This window comes from Pinus tabuliformis, chromosome 3_2, assembly GCF_031772625.1.
Source record: "Pinus tabuliformis cultivar Carrire ecotype Pingquan chromosome 3_2, CPIR1, whole genome shotgun sequence".
Classification (NCBI taxonomy): domain Eukaryota; kingdom Viridiplantae; phylum Streptophyta; class Pinopsida; order Pinales; family Pinaceae; genus Pinus; species Pinus tabuliformis.
Window position 1 is genome coordinate 491,624,687 of NC_142302.1, and position 20,161 is coordinate 491,644,847.

The window sequence follows — 20,161 nt, forward strand, 5'->3', positions numbered from 1 at the left end:
TTCATGTCTGCTTCAAACAAAATACCTTAATCCACTTTGTGCAATGTTCATCAATCTTTGACATTTTCATCTGTGGCTTTGGCTCCAACATTCCCTAAGGGAAAACATATTGGCCACAATTATTCTGGTGAACAGATATTTCAACTAATGCAAAGCACACTAAGGTTGAGATAGCACACAGACATTTCAACCATGCATAGTACAATGGAAATGAAGTTTGAGATACACATCAAATTTTTTTATTATATATATCCATCAAGAAAATAGATGAAAGGGTAATAATATCCAGGAAGATTCACTCTCATATCTAGGCAGGTACAAGAACTATCAATAATATATGTTATTATTCAGTAACATTATTCAAAATTAATCTTCCATTTTTATATTCATTGATTTTCAAATTTCTTTCATTAAATCCAATAAATCTTGTGGCTTAAAATGATCTATACCTCAATCCATATTATCCTAATCGACTTAGAACGATCTATTATTGTTGCAATTTAGGGGAAAAATATAGAAAGGAAATTTTTGGATTGATAATCATCTTGGAGTCTTCGATCACCTTGATTGAACATGCACCTATATCTTGGGAAATGTTGACTCCTTGCCACATGCATCTACTTTTTCTTTAGCATTTGAAGAAATACCTAGTCCCCAGGCAAAAAAAGTTTCAATTATCCCTCCAAGGTCAATGGTAACCTCGCACCTACCAGCCCAAGCAAAGTGCATTTTACAACTCAATAGGGAAGAGAGTGTAACATGCATAATGCTGACATCAAGAAGAAAAAAACACATTACAATGTTTCATAATGAAGAACAAGGGGAGAGGGAACTTTTGAACCATGTTATATTTTGTACTACTGGGAGGTTGGGGGACTGAATCCCACTATGAAAAATGAAGATGGGGAAGGGAATCAGATTTACCGTCAGCTTCCTCAAGTCTGAGTTTAGCTGCCCTGAAAATATCAGGCATCATGTCACTCCAATAATGGTCCCAAATATTGTATGGCTCAAATCTACGAAGCTAGGAGTAGTGAGCTTGAGTGTCTTGAAGCAAATATCATAATATGCCTCATTGTCAAGAACCATGAACTCATCTACATTTTCCACCATCTGATGAATAGAGAGCGTAGCATTGTAGGGTTCCACTACTGTATCTAAGACTTTGGGAGAAGGGAAGACAAAGAATGTGAGCATCATCATATCTGGGTATTCTTCTCTGATCTTGGATATGAGCAATGTACCCATTCCAGACCCTATTCCACCCCCCATGGAATGGCATACTTGAAAACCTTGGATACAATCATAGTTCTCCACCTCTTTCCTGTCGACATCCAACACAAAATCAATGAGTTTAGCCCCTTTAGTGTAACGGCCCTTGGCCCAGTTGTTACCAGCCCTAGAATGGATAAAAACAAAGTTGTCAGGCTTGGAAATCTGACTGTAAGGGCTTGATTTGACGTTGTCCATGGTTCCATGCTCAAGGTTCATGAGAACAACCCATGGAACAAACCTCCCACAACTCGCCTCATTGTAGTACACATTCACCCTCTGAAGTTGGAGATCAGTGGTTCCCTGATAACTCCCAGTGGGATCAATCCCATGTTCAACACACACCACCTCCCAAAACTTGGCACCAATTTGGTTGGTTGAATGTGAAAAATCTCCCTCATTTATTCAGCTCAAACACAACAACAAAAATATCAATATGATGATGTGATGAATAAAAAGAATACCAATAGTATAATTCAATAAAATCTGTTATAGTTGCATTTTAAGGCATGATGTAATTCAGGTGGTGTTGTCTACAAACTTTATGATGCATTTAATATGTCTACCACAACAAACACTCTTATAAAATGCCATGAAAAAGTTTGAAAGCGGTCTCAAAATGGGTCTATCCTCAAATATGGCACCTCATATTCCTTTCACTTACACATGCAACACCAAAATTTTTAGACTTGTTGGTTAAGTACTCTATAATAGAATTAGTCACTCTACCATAGTTTCAAGTTCATACGAACTAGTGACCTAACAATTCTACCACTAACAAAGACCATATGGTGGAAAATTAAGACAACCAAATGATAGTTAGGAGCTTAAGGCTAAATTCAAGAATGAATAAACAAGGTGAGGATCAATTTTAGATCCTTTATAATCTTCTTGAAAGTCTAAAGGTGACTAGCTCCATGTGTTTGAGTAATGAGAGTTGACATGGCCTCCACTTGGTACTTTGTTGGTCATATCCATAGGTCAACCTGTGGAGGTCATAACTCTCCCATCTAAACTATGTTTTTGGTCCATGATAACTAGTTTGAAACTCTCAATGTGTACTATCATTGAAGCTAATGGATAGGACAATGATGATTTTTATCCCAAAAATGCATTTTTTGGGCCTCAAATGAATAATTTTAATTTTTTCCCTGCTTTATAAATTTTAGGATCAGTCCAAATCCTCACTTAGAGAGTAATAATCAGGATGAAAAATTATATAGTAATCCATTTCAAATCAACAACCCATACTCAAAATCCATCCCTAGATTGGAGCCTAAACTGGGCCGAGTCAAAACAACCCAGCACAAACATGTCACTTGCAAGCTACAAGTAACTATATAAAAGAAGAACATGAAAATTCCTTCAATTTGACTTAGTTTTTGCAAAGTTATTATGAGGTTTGATTTGTACTCATATTATTGACCTCATCATGTGTCAATTAAATTCTAGAAACTAAGAGAAAAATAGATCTTAGAGTTCATATTTAACATATTGATAGTGATCATTTGTAAACTATCTCACCCATTGATTAACAACATATACTATGGTAACCTTTAGTGTTTTGTTTTCATCTTTCATCCCTTATTACTTTAGGCTAGATTGTACAATAACATTAGGGGAATTTTGAGGTCTAAAATGGGTCTCCTAAGAAAAATGTACAACCCAAATAAAATTTATAATAATGAATAGGATTCAAGATGATTATGTTAACCATGGGGGATGATTCACCATTTTTGGAGTAAAAAAGTAAAAATTAGCAAAAAATAATAAAATAATAAAACTAATTTTTCAACTCGCATTTTCAACTTATCTCCCTAAGGTTTTACTAAAATTTCGAGCGGGAGTACTCGTTGGATGCAAATTTAATTTCTCATCCAAGGAGTACCCATGTTGCATACTTTCAATGGACATTACTACACGAAAAATGAGAAATACATGAAAAAACGTGATTTCAATCACATTTTTCATGTATTTCTTATTTTTCGTGTAGCAGGGTCCATCGAAAGTATGTAACATGGGTACTCCTTGGATGAGGAATTAAATTATGCATCAAATGAGTGTTTCCGCTTGAAATTTGAGTAAACCCATAGGGAGATACGTTGAAAATACGACTTGGAAAAATAGTTTTTTATTTTTTCCCTCTAAAATTAGATGATGTAATCTAATATTATTTTATTGTTTCCACTATTATTTTATAATTTCCTTAGGAGGCCCATTTTATACCTCAAAATTCCCCTAATGGTATGTGTCATCCAACTATTCACACCTAGATATTACATCAATTGATAGTGTTATTCTAATTTTGGATTGGAGTTTTAAGGAAAAACTTAAATCCATAAATAAAGAATCCTCTTGCAACATTTTGAATAAAATCTCACCTTTCCTCTTCCAATATCATACCATTTTGGATCCAAAGAATCTAATGCAAGGTGCTTTTATTTTGTTTGATTGCCCATGTATATATTGTTGTAATTGTAGATATAGTGGATCTCTTGTATCTGTAATGGATCCATTTCCTAGAGAGTCAGTGTTTCAAATATTTAACCTAACCATGGGCTCCCTACGATGTGATGGCAATGGTTTTAGGGAATCATAGCACATGATGGTTCAGTGAAATTGACTACAAATTTAACACCTATTATGAAAGGGTCAACACACCTATAACAAATTGGAGACATCCTTGTCATAGGAGGCACACTCAAAATCTATTTAGGGATGCAAGGTAAATCCCATGAACAAGTTTGATTGTAGGTATAGACCTTACATGATTCAATTGCAAGTTTCCCTTACACCTTTACAAACCAAAATGGAGTAAATGAGAATCACCGAATCTATCATATTTCTACTTTTAATGAAGAACATTTCCAGGGTCATAGTAGAAGATGCCCAAAGGTTTTGATTATGAAAAAATACTTAAAACTGAGAATGGTGTGTCCATACTGGATAAAGGTTGAAAAATGTGATCGGATAAAGGTCCACATAGATATGATGTTTATAAACTAAAAAACGCATAAGAATTACATTCTGTAAAGTCAATCAAATACATCAATATGAAATTAAAATTATTGAACACTGGAAACTATATATGTGCCCATATAGGAATCTCTCGCCTCTTCGTAACTCTAACATCCATAATATTTTTCTTGTATTGCATCTTAGACCACTTGTCAATGATGTACCCACTCTTATAAGAAATGTTAGGATTTAGATAACTTGTAAATTGAAGCCCTTAGAGTTTTGTCCAGATGCAAGACAATTATGAACTTCAAAGCAATGAAAACCTATGCAAGATAGTGCATATGCTATTTTCCAAAAGTTAGAATGACATTACTAACAAAGTTTCAATCAAACAGATAATGAACCGAGTCCTCACTTTTTAGAGGTAGAAAAAAATCATTCGATTTTGAAAAGTGTTTATTAAGAATGTACCTTTTTTTTGGATCATATTTTTGAGACTTTAAATTTTCTTATTTATTAAGTAAGCACAATTTTTTTAAACGTTAGTGATTTTCATGCTAATTTGAAAAGTGTTGATGCAACATCAATCCATTTTTTTTTGGCTTGTTTTTGAAACTTTAAATATATATATATATATATATATATATATATATATATATATATATATATATATATATATATATATATATATATATATATATATATATATATTTAGTTCATTTTCATGCAGGCTTTGAAAAACATCATCCTTTTTTTAGGCATATTTTTGACACATTAAATTTTTTTATGTGCCAAGTATGCACATTTTTTTTAAATGTTGACTATTTAACCATTTTTCAAGATGTCTTATTTCTTTTCTTGGTTGTTGTCCTAAGATTTTTATTTTTTTAAGGGTTTTCCAAACTCGCATTTAGTGTTTTTTGTTTTTCTTTACAATGTCTTTTTTAATAATAATTTTTATAATTTTTTTTGCAAAGTTTAAAAAAATAATAAAACTAATATTTTGAGGTTAAGATTTTTTATATATTTATATATATCGTTAAATGATACTTCAATACGCATAAATAATTGTCACTAAAAAATAATAATTTTAAACACGAAAAAAATACACATTTTGCATATAGGTATAATTAAAAAAATTGTTTACTTCGGGAGATTTTCACTAAAAATGACATGTTAAATAAAAGGTTTTTATGAAAAAATTGAATAAAAAAGTTGGAAAAATAACAAATTTTATGAATTTTATATCAAAAAGTGTAATATGTAGTGTTGCTGCTTAGTACTTGCCTCTTATGCATAAAGTAATTGATAACAATTATTGAATACTTGAACAATTCATAAATCTAATAATGAAATACATTTGAATACGATGAATGGAAGTAACAAAAGTAACCAATGGACTAGATAACCTTGGAAAAAAATAGAGATACGTGCATAAATAATTTTGGATGAAACATTAGCCCCAACATCATCATTTATTACAAAAGTTAAGAGTTCATTGAAATGTGCTTGCACACATTTTATTCCATTTTTAGCTTATGAGACCAAACAAGGAGAAATTACAATGTCTAATATATATATGTATATATTAAAAAAAAACTAATTATTGTAACAAATTGTTTATTTAACTTTAAATTTATACTCATCATAATTCAATGGAAAAAAAATAATCTATGGTAGAATTTCTATGCTGGAAAAATCAAATTGTTATGAAGTATCTTGTGTCTCCTTAATCATGTGGAAAAAAATTCATATGTAATAAAAATTACAATGTCTAGTATAATAAAATAAAAAAATTAGTTACACAAAGGCTTAAGTGTGAGTACAACAAATTCCTATTTTTTTAATAAGTTATCATTAAAATTGTGAAGACAAAAAAGAAAATCTTATTATACCCACATGGTATTACACATTCAATTTTTCTTTGATTGTGTATTAGTTTGTCTTTGACCAATTTTTTTTGTCTTTTATCCATATTTTAACTTTGGGAATTCAATTTTTTTTTGTAAGTCAACATTTTATTCATCCATAAAAAAGATATACATCCGATGCTTAAAAAAAACATGTGGTCTCACCTCGACTAGGTTTTTTGACCAAAGTATGTGGAAGATGAAAAAAATACAAAAAAGATGTTAGTAATAGTGTCCATAAATGAGAGGGCCATAGGCTCCAATAGACAAATAAAACATAAAGAAAACCAAAGGACATACTAATCATCTGAGGTGACAGAAGTTGGGTTATCTCGAGCATTTCCTAGAGGAGATGGAGGAAGGAAGTTGCACTAAACATGCCCTTCGAAGTGTGTCATCTAGGTCTCCAACTTTTCCACTTTCTCCGCTAGATGGTTTTGTCCTCGCCAGACTACCACCATTCGCTCCTTGACTTGACACTAGAAGTAATGCACATGTTCCAGAGTTTCCTTCAACTCCTCATGCTTTTCTTGATTAATTCAATCTGCCACATCTACCCAGTCCATCAAGGATTGAATTAGGGCACGACAATTTTCCAAGCAACAATGCTGCAATTCCTGTGGGTTAGGGACTTCATCGCGGTCATCGCTTTGAGCAGCTTGACCTCTCCTACACCCACCACCCTTCTGAGAGCCAAGTGTCCGAGAGCTGTTGCCGGTGCGGGATGTCTTTGTGCCACCACGCTGACTCTCCTGTCCCTGACCTCTACCTCCTCCTCAAGTAGTCGGATGTCGACCTCCACAAATTCCACTACCTCACCCTCCACGCGCTCTAGAACCTGCACCCCGCTCCCTTCCCACCAGATTTCTCCTGCTTCCATCTACCATGGTTTCCAATGCAAGGGCCTCTTCCCTCCCCTTCCCTGGATCCGCCGGGAGGATAGCCTACCCACATCAAGGAATGGGGCACATCTGCGACCATCCAAGTGTTCCAACAATAGCCAAGAGTGCGACCCCGTTAGCTAACCTAAGTTTTTGCCTTCCTATCCACCAAACTGGCCTCCCAGAGCCCATGCCTGTTCCAACACTCGCCAAAAGCATCTTCACTCCGCCCGAGAGCCAGGGTCGCGTGCTTGAAGCCTAGGGAGTCATCTCAACTACCTTCACTAGCACCACCTTCGCTATCCTTGCCACACTCACTCCATTGTATAGAGCCGGCTACCAGGAGGACGCTATTTCTCCAGAATCTTGGTGCCTCTTGATCACTGCCCTCACCATGGCATTGCCAGATTTTGCAAAGACATTCCTTGCCCCAAATAAACCAGAAATAACATTTTACTTCCACCAACAATTGCCAACCTAGTCCCACCCTGCAAGGCCCGAGAAAAACCAGGAGTTGGACTCTGTTATACACAGCAAACCACAATTCCCTGAAGAAAATCCATAAACCACCAATTTTGTCACGCCTCTAATGCTGCTTCTATCATTGAGCAGGAAACCAGGTGTAGCTCCACCACTAGACCTGAGCACTGAAACAAATTCCCGACTCCTCCCTCATCCCGCCTATCAACTCATCAACACTTCCCCTTCCCAAGGCACCTTGATTACTCACACGCCCCAGATCGAATGTCCTTGTATGCCATTCCCTCTGCCGTATATGGAGAGGTGACCGAGAGGTACGACCCTCCCCAATGACCCATTTGTCACTCCTTATGAGGCCCAATGACCACATTATTCTCAGTACTCCTCACCCCCATCGAGGAATTGGAAATTCAATTTTTATTATTATTTAAATTTATTTATTTGTAAGATGATTGATCGAGGTCTTATTGTGATCTCTTTAGTAACTTCCATTTGGTTAGTTACTAATTTTTTGCTTTTAATTTTATTTCTTTTTTATTTTGTTTTTTCCTTTTTTCAATTATTTCTATTTTTCGAATTATAATTTTTTCTCCACATTTTCAATTTAAAATGACTTATATATTTATATATATATCTATATATATATATATATATATATATATATATATATATATATATATATATATATATATATATATATATATATATATATATATAGATATATATATATATATTAAAGTCTATATATATTAATATAAACAATATTAGTTAATCATATTTCTTATTACTCGGATGCGGGTGATCCCTCCAGCTATCAATGAAAAACCACAACGGACAGACAGCTGGCCCCATGGATGGCAGGCCGGCGGACTGCATGGTACAGGCCGTAGGTAGATTTAACAGGTTCAAGGTGAGCGAATTAACTCTGTTGCAGCCTCGGAGTTGGCTCGAATTCATTTCGAGCATGGCGACTATGATAGCTCTCTGGTTCCGGGCTTTGGATCAGCGCAATGCCATTAATGCTTCAGGGTTTTATAGGGCTATGTCGCCTCTGTTCTGGAGCATTGTCATTTGGGTTTGGCTGCTTGATCGGCACTGGAGACGCCCTGAGATTTTCAGAGCTCTCTCTGCTCCTGGTCAACTTCATTTCATTTGTCTTCATTGGTTCTCTGCCCTCGCAACCATGCTGCGTAGAAGAGGCATCCCTCGCAGGGGAAGTAATTCAGGAAATAGAGGAGGTCGTGCTCGTCCCGTGCCTCAGATTGTTGATCCTATTACATCTACCTATCCGGAGGTGAGAAATACAAAAATACATCGACTATTTGGGATTATTGACTCCTTCCTTAGCTATTGTTTCTCTGTAGTAGACCCTTGAAATGGAGAGAGTCTATGGAGTAGATGCCACCATAGGGATGGAAGGAGTGGACCTGTGAAAGTTAGGGGCACAAATATAGTTGAGATAAAAACATTAGGGAAAATTCCATGATAATCAACTTCCCAGTTCGTCGTGAGATGGTTAAAGTTTTCATCCATATAATTTCCATACATACTAGTGATAGAGTACCCATACACACCAAGGTTCCAGCTAAAAGTTCCAGAAAGGAAACATATATAATACACTTGAAAACCCCTCCCAACACATTCATACCAAGTAAGATGGGGAGTACTCGAGGAGTTGGGATGAAGCCCCCCAATCTCGCCTACCACCATGATAGACTCGACTGACCAGTAGTGCTTGAGGACATAGTTAAACAAAACACCACCACGATGAAGAAAATAGCTAGACCTAAACTGTAGGGTACCAAACAAGTCATCACTAAGATCAAGCTCATCATTAACTTCAAACGTATACATGATATCTCTTAGCGGAAGACTCAAGGCCAATAAAACCCACAACAAACCAGGAAAAACTACACAGGTTACAGTGGAATTATGATATGAGGGCTGAATTGTGTTAGCATACCCGTTGACCACGCTACCATGGAGATGGTTTGAACTCAAGGATGACTAAAGCATCACCTTCCTATCCCGGTATCCCTGGCCAGAACAACCTGAATTTCCAGAGCTCCTTCTCCTAAAACTTGCCTCACTCTGTGTGGAAAATATAATTAGCCAGGGTGCATGACTATCCAAATGCCGACACTGAGTTGGTAATTTCTCCCCTCAGCATCTTGCGTATGGGAAATATTGCGTGTGGGTAGCTCCATGCCCACCAACCTTTCCTGATACTTAATATCATGTCAGAGGCACAGATCTGTCTGTCACCATCCTGTTTGTCTCACCCCGATCGAGGTTTTTGAAAAAAAAAATAGTGATTTTTTTTAATTTCTTATTTTTAATGTTTTTTCTTAATTTTAATTTAATTTTAATGTTTTATTTATTTAATTTTAATGTTTGTTAAAAAGAATTTAAATATTTTTTTTTGGGTTATTTTTTTAATTTTTTTCTTAAATTATATTTTTTTGGAAATATTTTCTTGTTTTTTCCTTTTATTTTTTATTTTTTTTATTTTTTACTTTTGTCCTTATAAGTTAATTTTGTTTTTTATTTTTTATTTTATTTTATTTTATTTTTTATTTTTATTTTTTATATTTGATTTTTTTTGTCATTTTTTTATGTTTTAATGTATATTTTTATTTACTTGTTATTTTTTTAAACTTTTAGAGCTTTTTTGTTTTTGTTTTAATATTTTCCATTTTTTAATTTTTTTTTTGTTTTGTATTTTTCATTTTTGTTAATAGAGTATATTGTAATTAGTTTGGGTCAAGATACTTAGACTCTTAATTAATTTGCAAGTTTTTAGAAACTATTTCCAAACTTTATTAAAGTTTTTTGTAAAATTAAATATTAAATTTGATTCGGGCTTATGAAAGAACACAATAGAATACATATATAAGCATAAACATAGAGATGCAACAAAAACAAATCTTCATTTCATTAATATCAAAGAATTGAAATATGCTTACATATAGAATAGAAACAAACTAGCTCAGACAATGATAACTTATCTTTGAGAAGAGATGTGACTACTACATGCCTTTGAACTGTGTTATAATGAGGTGGAAGGGATTTTTTATTACTGAGCAAAAAAGGGAAACCCTAAACAACCAAAAACCTAACCCTAGGAGATGGAACACCAAGAATTTGTGGGCCCCATTGGCGTTAGTTGGGTAGTCAACTTCCCGGGGTCGTAACATGGCCATATGATCTTCGTTTGACATATATGATACCTCATTAGAAAGGTCTCTCTGAGTACTATAGGATTTGCAGCATGTCCCTACCTATGGCTACGAGGGTGCTGCAGACCTAAAAAAATGTCGTTTAGGGGTAGTTCAAGACCTGAAAAACTGTTAAAAATAGTAAATACTACTATAATCAAGGAAATTGATGAAACCAACTGGAGATATAGGTGGAATAGGTGGGTGGACACCAATATACACCTAGCTCATTCATTCACCCTTAGGAAGCAATGGCCCCCATTATGTGTAGAGCCTCCATGAGGTAAGGAAATTTCTGTTGAACTTGGTCCCTGGTCAGCCACTTTCCCTAGTGAAGGAGTTGGCCTACTTTGACAACTCGATATAGCTAGATCCTCTATTGGAGAGTGTTGTTAACCTGTGTGTCGATGATCCTATCAGTTGTGACATGTTCAATACAACTTGGATTGAGACCTGTTAGTGTCAGTTGTCAGCAATGTCGTATGTGTCCAACAACTGTAGAAAGTATGTTCGCAACCGATCCACATTGAATACTAGGTGTCGGCCAAGGAACGGTGGAACGCTTAGCATGAAAGAATTGTACCCTACAAACTTAGTGATTGTGTAAGGTCCATATCAGAGCAGGCGAAGCTTACAGTGGGTCCCAACAAAGAGCTCCTTCTACAAATGTGACCAAAATTTGTCACCCACCTGGAACTTGTGTGGCACATGATGTTGATCATGACGTTGTTTGTACTTAGCATTTGCTTTGTCCAATATGTCATGGATCCATTGGCGGATGTGTTGAATTCACTTAATGAATTTGTTATCCTTGTCAGCTTCAGACTGGACATGAGCTGAATCTGCCTAAGTAGTTGCAAATGGTATGTAAACATCGATGGGACATAATGGCTGAAATCTGAATCCCACCTGAAAATGGATGTGGTTAGTTGAGTTGTGTATATCACTGTTGTAGTTGTGTTGGACATAGGGGAGGCTATCATCCCATGTGCATGGGTGCTTCGAGTTGTACATGCCCAGGATGTGCACGATCATCCTATTGACGACCTATGTTTGGTCATCAGTTTGGGGGTCGAAGGTCGCGGAATTAGTGAGCTTGGTGTAACAACCCTGGTGAAAATTCCATGTAATAAAAGTTAAAAACAATAACCATAGTGGATGGGACACTTATTCCAAGTTGAATGTTAGGCAGGCATCCTAAGGGGTGTTCATTTGGTTTTTTATGGCTAAGGAAAGTGGCAAAGGCCATGGCTAAGGCTTTGGAAAGGAAAATGACATTTTTGGCACATTTATTTATGAAAATATTGGAAATTAGGAGAAAAAGGAGGTGAAAGGTCACATGTTGCATGTGAGGAGGAAAATGAAGGAAAATAATGGAAAATGAAGAAAATAGAGGCCTTATTCATAAAAAGGCTTCTGAGGATCAGTTGGTAACATTTTGTCTGTTTAGCTTTGGAGCTCTTTCATTATTCTCTCTCTCTCCCATACTCTTAGATACTTAGAGTTTTCTTGGAGCACTTTGGCATTGGAGAAAGAAAGGAAAAGAAGGCAAGAGGAAGCAAAGATTAAGCAGGGAAAGGCATGATCAAGCAACTACAATGGGCTTCATTGTAGGTTTCGGCTTGTATGTCTATTTTCCTTGCTAGATTTGGCATGCATGGTATTGCATGTGGTTCTTTTCTATCATGGCATGGGTTTTTCCAGGTGTAACAATGTTTTTCATCCTAGCCTTGCCATTTCTTGATAGCCATGGTGTGAGGGGGTTCTCATGTTTGGTTGAGATGGATTCAAATCTAAGTGAGGTGGATCTCTGAAATGATAGAACACATGGCCTAGTAACCCCTGAACCGGATAGTGGGTTGCGACAAAGCCATATTTTGTGTTGCCTCGGATGGACTAGGAATCCTTTGCAGTGAATGGCAGGATATACGGTAAAGCCTATAAGTATTTTTCCCTCAGTTGGGCCTAGTAATCTTCGTTTTTGGAGATACAGTAAAGCCTGGAGAGTGGGTCCCAGTTTATGGCCTAGTGATCCAGGTTTGGATTGCGGTAAAGCTTGGAGAGTGGGTCTCAATTTAGGGCCTAGTGATCTGGGTTTAGATTGCGGTAAACCCTGAGAGACTAGGAGACAGGAAAATTCCTCACAGTGTAGGTGGAGAAATCCAGTGGTATCTATGCTTGTTTGGCCTAGTGTTTGGGTGAAGATCACAGTAAAGCCGATTACGATGTGTCCATTGTGTTGACCTAGTGATTCGAGATGGATTACGATAAATCTCGGTTTCTATTAATGAGGGTGAGGTGGCTTAGCCTCGATATTCCCTGGTTGGTTCTTTTGGTTTGAGTCCCACATTCATGCTTGGAATATGGCATGGGGGTGAATGGATGAAGAGAGATTTGGCTCAGCCATTCTATGGTTGGGTGGAACGTGGTAGTCCCATCTTTGGTTGGTTGATTGCATTGATTAATGAGAAATTCATTCCCTTGATTTCTATGTGAAAATGTATTGATGTATATATGGATTTTGATGGCTGATATGTTTATGGTATTTATGTTCCTATTATGTTGGTTATATGTACATTTTGTGACAACAACTATGTATGGCTCTCAGCATGTTTTTACTTGTATTTGAATGGATATGGTATCTATGACCTAATAAATGATAATGCATCAAATGGCATGAGGGAACAATGGTTCATAGGATTCTTAGATAAGTATGAGATCCCTACACTTAATTCTGTTGTTTACATCTGTAGGCTACATGTTGACAATATGTTTGATGAAATGCCTGTCATGACTAATAGGGGTCTGGTTAAGGTCTTGATCAACTTATTGCTTTTGCATCATTGTTTCCTTGTACTTGATTCTGAGCTTTCATTCCATTCTGGGTAGTGGCCTGGTCTTTGGGCCTGAAAAAATGGCTTAAATCCCTGGGTCACTAGAACATAACTAGCAACTTTAGTCCATAGTCACTAGTAGGAAGGCCTATGAGAGCGACTTTAGGTCTCTGGTCGCTCCCTTGCCCATAGCATGAGAGCGACTATGGCCTAAGAGGTCCAGAAAAACAGTGGGACCCAGGGACAAATTGCTTGAGCGGCTAACTTGTCTTCTGAGGGTTATGTTGATGATGTTGGATGACTGTGTGTGATGTTCCGTCGATTCCACTTCCTTAAGGTCACCTAGGAGGTCAAATCTAATCATTATAGCCTCTCGTCTCATGTTCACCCCGGTTGGCATGGTTACTTGGGTGGATGTGGGAGGAGGGTGTTACAGAGTGGTATCAGAGCATGGTTCAACTCTCGGACTGGATGGGTTGAACGTGTTGGTCATGCATGCATGTTAGTTTCATGTGTGCATCTTACAACTATATATACTTGTTGCATTTTCTTGATGATGGATTAGGGTTGTAGTATGGATATCATGGAGAATTTGATGTTGATATTTTGGAACATATTTGACATGAGTATGTGACTAATTGTATATGGTTCTTTGTCACTTACATGTTAATATTATGTCACCTACTTACATCCTTGTATGTTACGCTACATTTTGAATATTTTGATTACATGTATAAGTCTTGTAGGTTGATTGCAAGAACTGATCGATTATGTTCGACTACATGCATTTATGCATATTTGTAGTTGGTTAGGCATTGCTTATGCATATTGTTGGTTGCATGTAGCAATGTGTATGATGGAGTAATGGTTGTTGTCATGCAAGAGGTCATGGCATGCATTGTTGGTATTGCCTTGCATTGATGACTAGATCTTAGTTAGAGTGACGTTTATGTGTTGATACATTTACTCACGAATGTCTATACACTATAATGATTATGTTATACATGTATCACACTGATTTGGTGATCTTGCAAACAAGGTATCCTCCCCGAGATATATTAAGGTACGTTGGCTTATTGTGATTTGGTTTATTTGACATATTATGCATTGCAAGAAGAAAATATCAAATGGATAGCAAGATGGTTGACTATAAAGACCCTCCCTATGAATCTGAAGAGCAGTATGGTGTTGGGAACTCTTCCGATTTGGTAGTTACATTGAGAAGTTTGAAGGAAGAGATAAGGATTTGTAAGGCAAATAATGACCAGATCATACAGACATAAGAGAAGGCAGAGGTGAATGTTATACTTCTTCAGAGTTTGTCAGATTACAGTGAGAAGGGCCGCTTTGGATCAGCCATGGGCATGAGGATAAAACTAATGAGGCATATGGTAGTAGATCTCCTAGTAGACACAGGTCAAATAGATCTGATACAGTGAGAGATGGTAGGTTGTTGGATGTTCGAGATAGGAGGGGTGGTGAACATAGGTATTATTCTAGTTCTAGTTCTAATAGACATCAATGTCATCATCGCTATCATCCTTATAGGAGGAATGATAGGGGATACTTACCAGATTAATTCAAGAAAGAAAAACCACCTACTTTTGATGGACATATGAAGAAGGTGGAAGATGCAGAGGATTTAATACTTGGAATGGACAAATTATTTGAGTTTCATGATTACACGGATAACATGAAGGCCATAATAGCTATCTTCAGCTTGAAAGGTAAAGTAAACATCTGGTGGGAAGATGTCAAGCGGGTTAGAGACATCATAACAGATGACTTGAGCTAACTACAATTTAAGAGGATTTTGAGGAAGAAATACTTGTCAGAAAGGTACTATGACAGTAAGGCAAAATAATTCTATGAGCTAAAGATGGGATCAATGGTGGATGAAGAGTACATGACCAAGTTTCTGGAGCTATTGAGGTATGCACCATATCTTACTGATGAGAAGGCTAAAGTTCAACGGTTTGTTAGTGGTTTGCCATTAGTATTTAGAGATCAGATTGAGTATGATGAGCCTCGATCACTTGAGGAAGTTATTGGGAAACTGAAGAATTTCTATGAGCAATCAAAGCGTAAGAATGAATCTCAGCATGGATGGAAAGGAAAGGAAAAAGGTAAAGGTAAATGGAAGCCTAATAGGACAAGGCCTCAACATGCAGATGAGAAAGAGAATGTGGCACTACAAAAGATATTTAATGCAACTAGACAGGGACATGAGTCATAGCAGCAACATAGAGGTGTTGGTACTGGTCGGTTGGAGTGTTGGACATGTGGCAAGGAACACCTTATGAGAGATTGTCTATAGAATTAAGGTGTTAGGCCTCAAATATATAGTTCACAGGAGGCATAGACTGTTGGGGATGTTTGTTAGAGTATTCCATGTATCTATGAAACAGTGGATGATAGGTAGGCATAACACCCATAATCTATCATTGAGATGGATGGTAAGCTTTGTGATCAAGTTATTTCTATTTTGATTGACCCTGGATCTAATTATATCTATGTTAGTCTTAACTTGGTGGATAAGTGTGTTTTGAATAAGGAACTGCATGCAGATTCTTGGTTAGTGCAGTTGGCTACAAGTATAAAGAAGTGAGTTCATAATTGGGTAAGAGCTTGCGCATTTGATTTAAATGGTATGCCTACAACAACACATTTGAATGTGTTACTGTTGGGATCATACAGTATGTTGTTGGGCATGGATTGGTTGTATCTACATAGAACCAAGGTTGACTGCTATGACAAAGCTATTGAGTGTGTTGATGACAATGGAGAACCAAGAGTCTTACAGGGTAAGAAGAAAGCCACATTAGTTAGGATGGTGACAACTATGCAAGCAAAGTGTAGCCGTAGAAAAGGGTGCAAGCTATTTGCAATACACATTTCTAGTGATAAGGGTAAGGAGGTTGAGGATGCAGATGTGTTGAAAAAGTACCCATTTTTGCAGCAGTTGTAGGATGAATTTCCTGAGGACATTACAAAGTTTTCACCTCATAGGGAGGTAGACTTTTCGATTGAGTTAGTGCCAGGGGAAGCTCCAACATCGAAAGCACATGACAGGATGAGCATGCCTGAGTTGGTTGAGTTAAAATTACAGATGAAGGAAATGTTGGACAAGGGATACATTAAGCCAAGTGTATCAACTTGGGGCGCACCGATCTTGTTTGTGAGGAAGAAAGATGGCACTCTTAGATATGCATTGACTACAGGCAATTGAACAAACTGACTATGAAGAACATATATCCTTTGCCGAGGATTGACAATTTGTTCGATCAACTGAAGGGAGCAGTAGTGTTCTCGAAGATTGACTTGAGATCCGGATACCATCAAGTACACATCAAAGAGGAGGACATTTACAAGACTGTGTTCAGGACCGGGTATGGGCATTATGAGTTTTTTGTTGTTCCATTTGGCTTTACTGAAGCTCCAACTACATTCATGTGTTTGATGAATAGTGTGTTGCGTCCATATTTGGATTATTTTTTTATTTTTTTCATTGATGACATACTAGTATATTCTAAAAATGAGGAAGAGCATGTCGAGCATTTAACAACATTGTTGAGGTTGTTGAGAGAGCATCAATTGTATGCTAAGCTCAACAAGTGTAGTTTCTTTCAGACTGAGGTGCACTACTTGGGACATGTTGTCTCCAAGGAAGGAATTGTAGTAGATTCAGAGAAGATAAGGGCCATCATGGAGTGGGTAGCTCCTAAGAGTGTGGACAAGGTGAGATCTTTCATGGGTATGGAAGGACATTACAAGAGGTTCATCAAGAACTTCTCGAAAATTGTTTATCCCATTACATCATTGCAAAAGATAGGTGATAATTTCAAATGGACAAAGGAGTGTGAAGCTAGCTTTGAGCAACTTAAGTAGTTGTTGACGCATGCACCAGTACTACAGATTACAGATCTAAACTAAGATTTTGTGGTATGCATAGATGCTTGCAAGAGAGGGCATGGTGGAGTCCTTATGCAGGATGGACAAGTGGTATGTTATGAGTCCCTGAAACTAAACGAGCATGAGCAGAACTAACTAACGCATGATCTTGAATTAGCAGTGATTATACATGCATTGAAGATGTGGAGGCACTATCTTATTGGTAGGAAATTTGTGCTTATGATTGATCACATTGGGTTGAGGTATTTGTTTGACCAGCTCAATCTGAATGCTACACAGGCTAGATGGTTTAATTTCAAGATGTGGTACATCAAAGGTAAAGAGAGTAGGGTGGAATATGCTCTCAACAAACAGGTACATGTACATCACTTGGCAGTTATGAGCTCCTATGGGATGGACTTACAGGATAGGATCATGCAAGCATGACAATGGGAAGTTAGATATATGGAGATTGTGCATAGGTTGCAACAGAGTACAAGTACAGGTACATGTACAGGTGATGGTATATGTATAGGTACAAGTACATGTGATGGTATATGTGCAGGTACATGTACATGTACATGTACATGTGATGGTACATGTACAGATATAGGTGATGGTATAGGTACAGGTGCAGGTGCACAAGACATGGATTATTGTCTTACAGCAGATTGATTGGTCAGGATCTGAGATAGGATATATGTACCAGATAGTAGTGAGCTCAAGAAGGAAATCCTGAGGGAGTTTCATGCAAAATTGTATTCATGTCACCCAGGTTACCAGAAGACACTGAAAACAGTGAAGAGATCTTATTATTGGTCAAACCTGAAGAGGGATGTAGCAGAGTTTGTGGCTAGATGTTTTAATTGTTAGCAAGTGAAAGCAGAGCGTAAACATCCAGGTGGACTGCTACAGCCAATTGTGATTCCAAAATGGAAATGGGAGGTTATTTCCATGGATTTCATCATAGGGTTTCTGAAGACAGTGAAGAAGCATGATTCCATCATGGTCATTGTGGACAGGTTGACAAAGGTTGCACACTTCATTCCAGTGAAGTCTACGTACTTAGCTAGTGATGTGGAACAGGTATTCATCAGAGATGTGGTTGGACTACATGGTGTTCTAAAGAAGATTATGCCAGATAGGGATGCGAAGTTCACTTCCAAGTTTTGGAAGGAGTTATTTCCAGGTTTGGGCACCGAGTTGGCCTTCAACACAACTTACCATCCGCAGACATATGAATAGACAAAGAGGGTCAACAAGATATTGGAGGAAATGTTGAGGATGTATGTCATGCATCAACAGTAGAAGTGGGAAGAGTATCTCCCTTTCGTAGAGTTTGCATACAATAACAATTATCAGGAGCCGTTAAGGATGAGTCCTTTTGAGGCATTGTGTGGGCGGAGTTGTAACACTCCTATCAGTTGGAGTGACCCAGTTAGTAGGGTATTGATTGGACCATATATATTGGTAGACATGGAATAGGAGATGCAGGTGATCAAGAAGAATCTAAAGGCATCACAAGATATGTAGAAGAGTTATGCATATAAGAACAAGTTGTTCAAGGAGTTCTAGGTTGGGGAACAGGTGTACCTACACATCAAACTGGAGAAGAGCTTCTTGTGGATTGGCTCATATACCAAGTTGACACCACGGTTTTGTGGACCCTTCAATATCATTGAGAGGATTGGGCCAATAGCTTATTGACTTGCACTGCCTCTGATAATAGAAGTCCATGATGATGATCACGTTATTGACTGGTTTGTATTGCAAGTGGAACCAGATGGAGAATTCTAGTCGGAGCCTCAGTGTATATTACAGAAAAAGGTGCTCATGCTTCGGAACCAAGCAATCGAGTAAGTTAAAGTGAAATGGAAGTACTATGGGCCCGATTAAGCTTCATGGGAGATGGCAGATCAGATGTGGACCATGTATCCTTCCTTGTTTTCCAATTGAGGCAAAGCAACTTGATATGGTGGTTTGGTATTTGCTTATGGTGGTTTGTTATTTTCTTTATGGTGGTTTGGTATATGCTTTATGATGGTTTGATATATGCTTAGACATGGTGTTTAGTATATGTTTTGATATATGTTTTGGTATATAATTTGGCATATGTTTTGGTGCCAATATTTATGGTGATGTTGTTATATGTACCCATGTGTATGGATGTAAATAACGTAACGAGCTATGTTATAAAGCTCCACTATGTGATATGGGTTTCAAGTTATTATGCTATCATGTGGTTATGTTATCATGATGTTATGATGTTATATGAGTTGGCACTCAGCAGGATGATCATTGTAAATACCATAACGAGTTGTGTTATAAATCTCCACTATGCGGTATGTTGTCATGTTTTCATGGTGTTTTCTCTTGAGCATATCTTTCATTGTAAATATTGCATCAAGGTGTGTTATAAAGCTCCATGAGTAGTATGTGTTCTTTCAGCAGGTTTTTGTTGTATATGTGTGATTAAACACCGAGGATGATGTCCCCTAAGGGGGAGGGTTCTATAATAGCCCTGGTGAAAATTCCATGTAATAAAAGTCAAAAAAAAAAAACCACAGTTGATGGGACACTTATTCCAAGTTGAATGTTGGGCAGGAATCCTAGGGGGTGTTCATTTGGTTGTTTATGGCTAAGGAAATGGCTAAGGAAATTGGTATAGGAAATGGTGAAGGCTTTGGAAAGGCAAAATGGCATTTTTGGCACAT

At 37.1% G+C, this 20,161-nt stretch overlaps 1 pseudogene; it reads right to left on the reverse strand.

The window, feature by feature from the left end:
- Positions 1-857: 857 nt before the first annotated feature.
- On the reverse strand, positions 858-1,673 carry LOC149181437 (tubulin beta chain pseudogene; annotated as a pseudogene).
- Between the last annotated feature and the right edge of the window lie 18,488 nt (positions 1,674-20,161).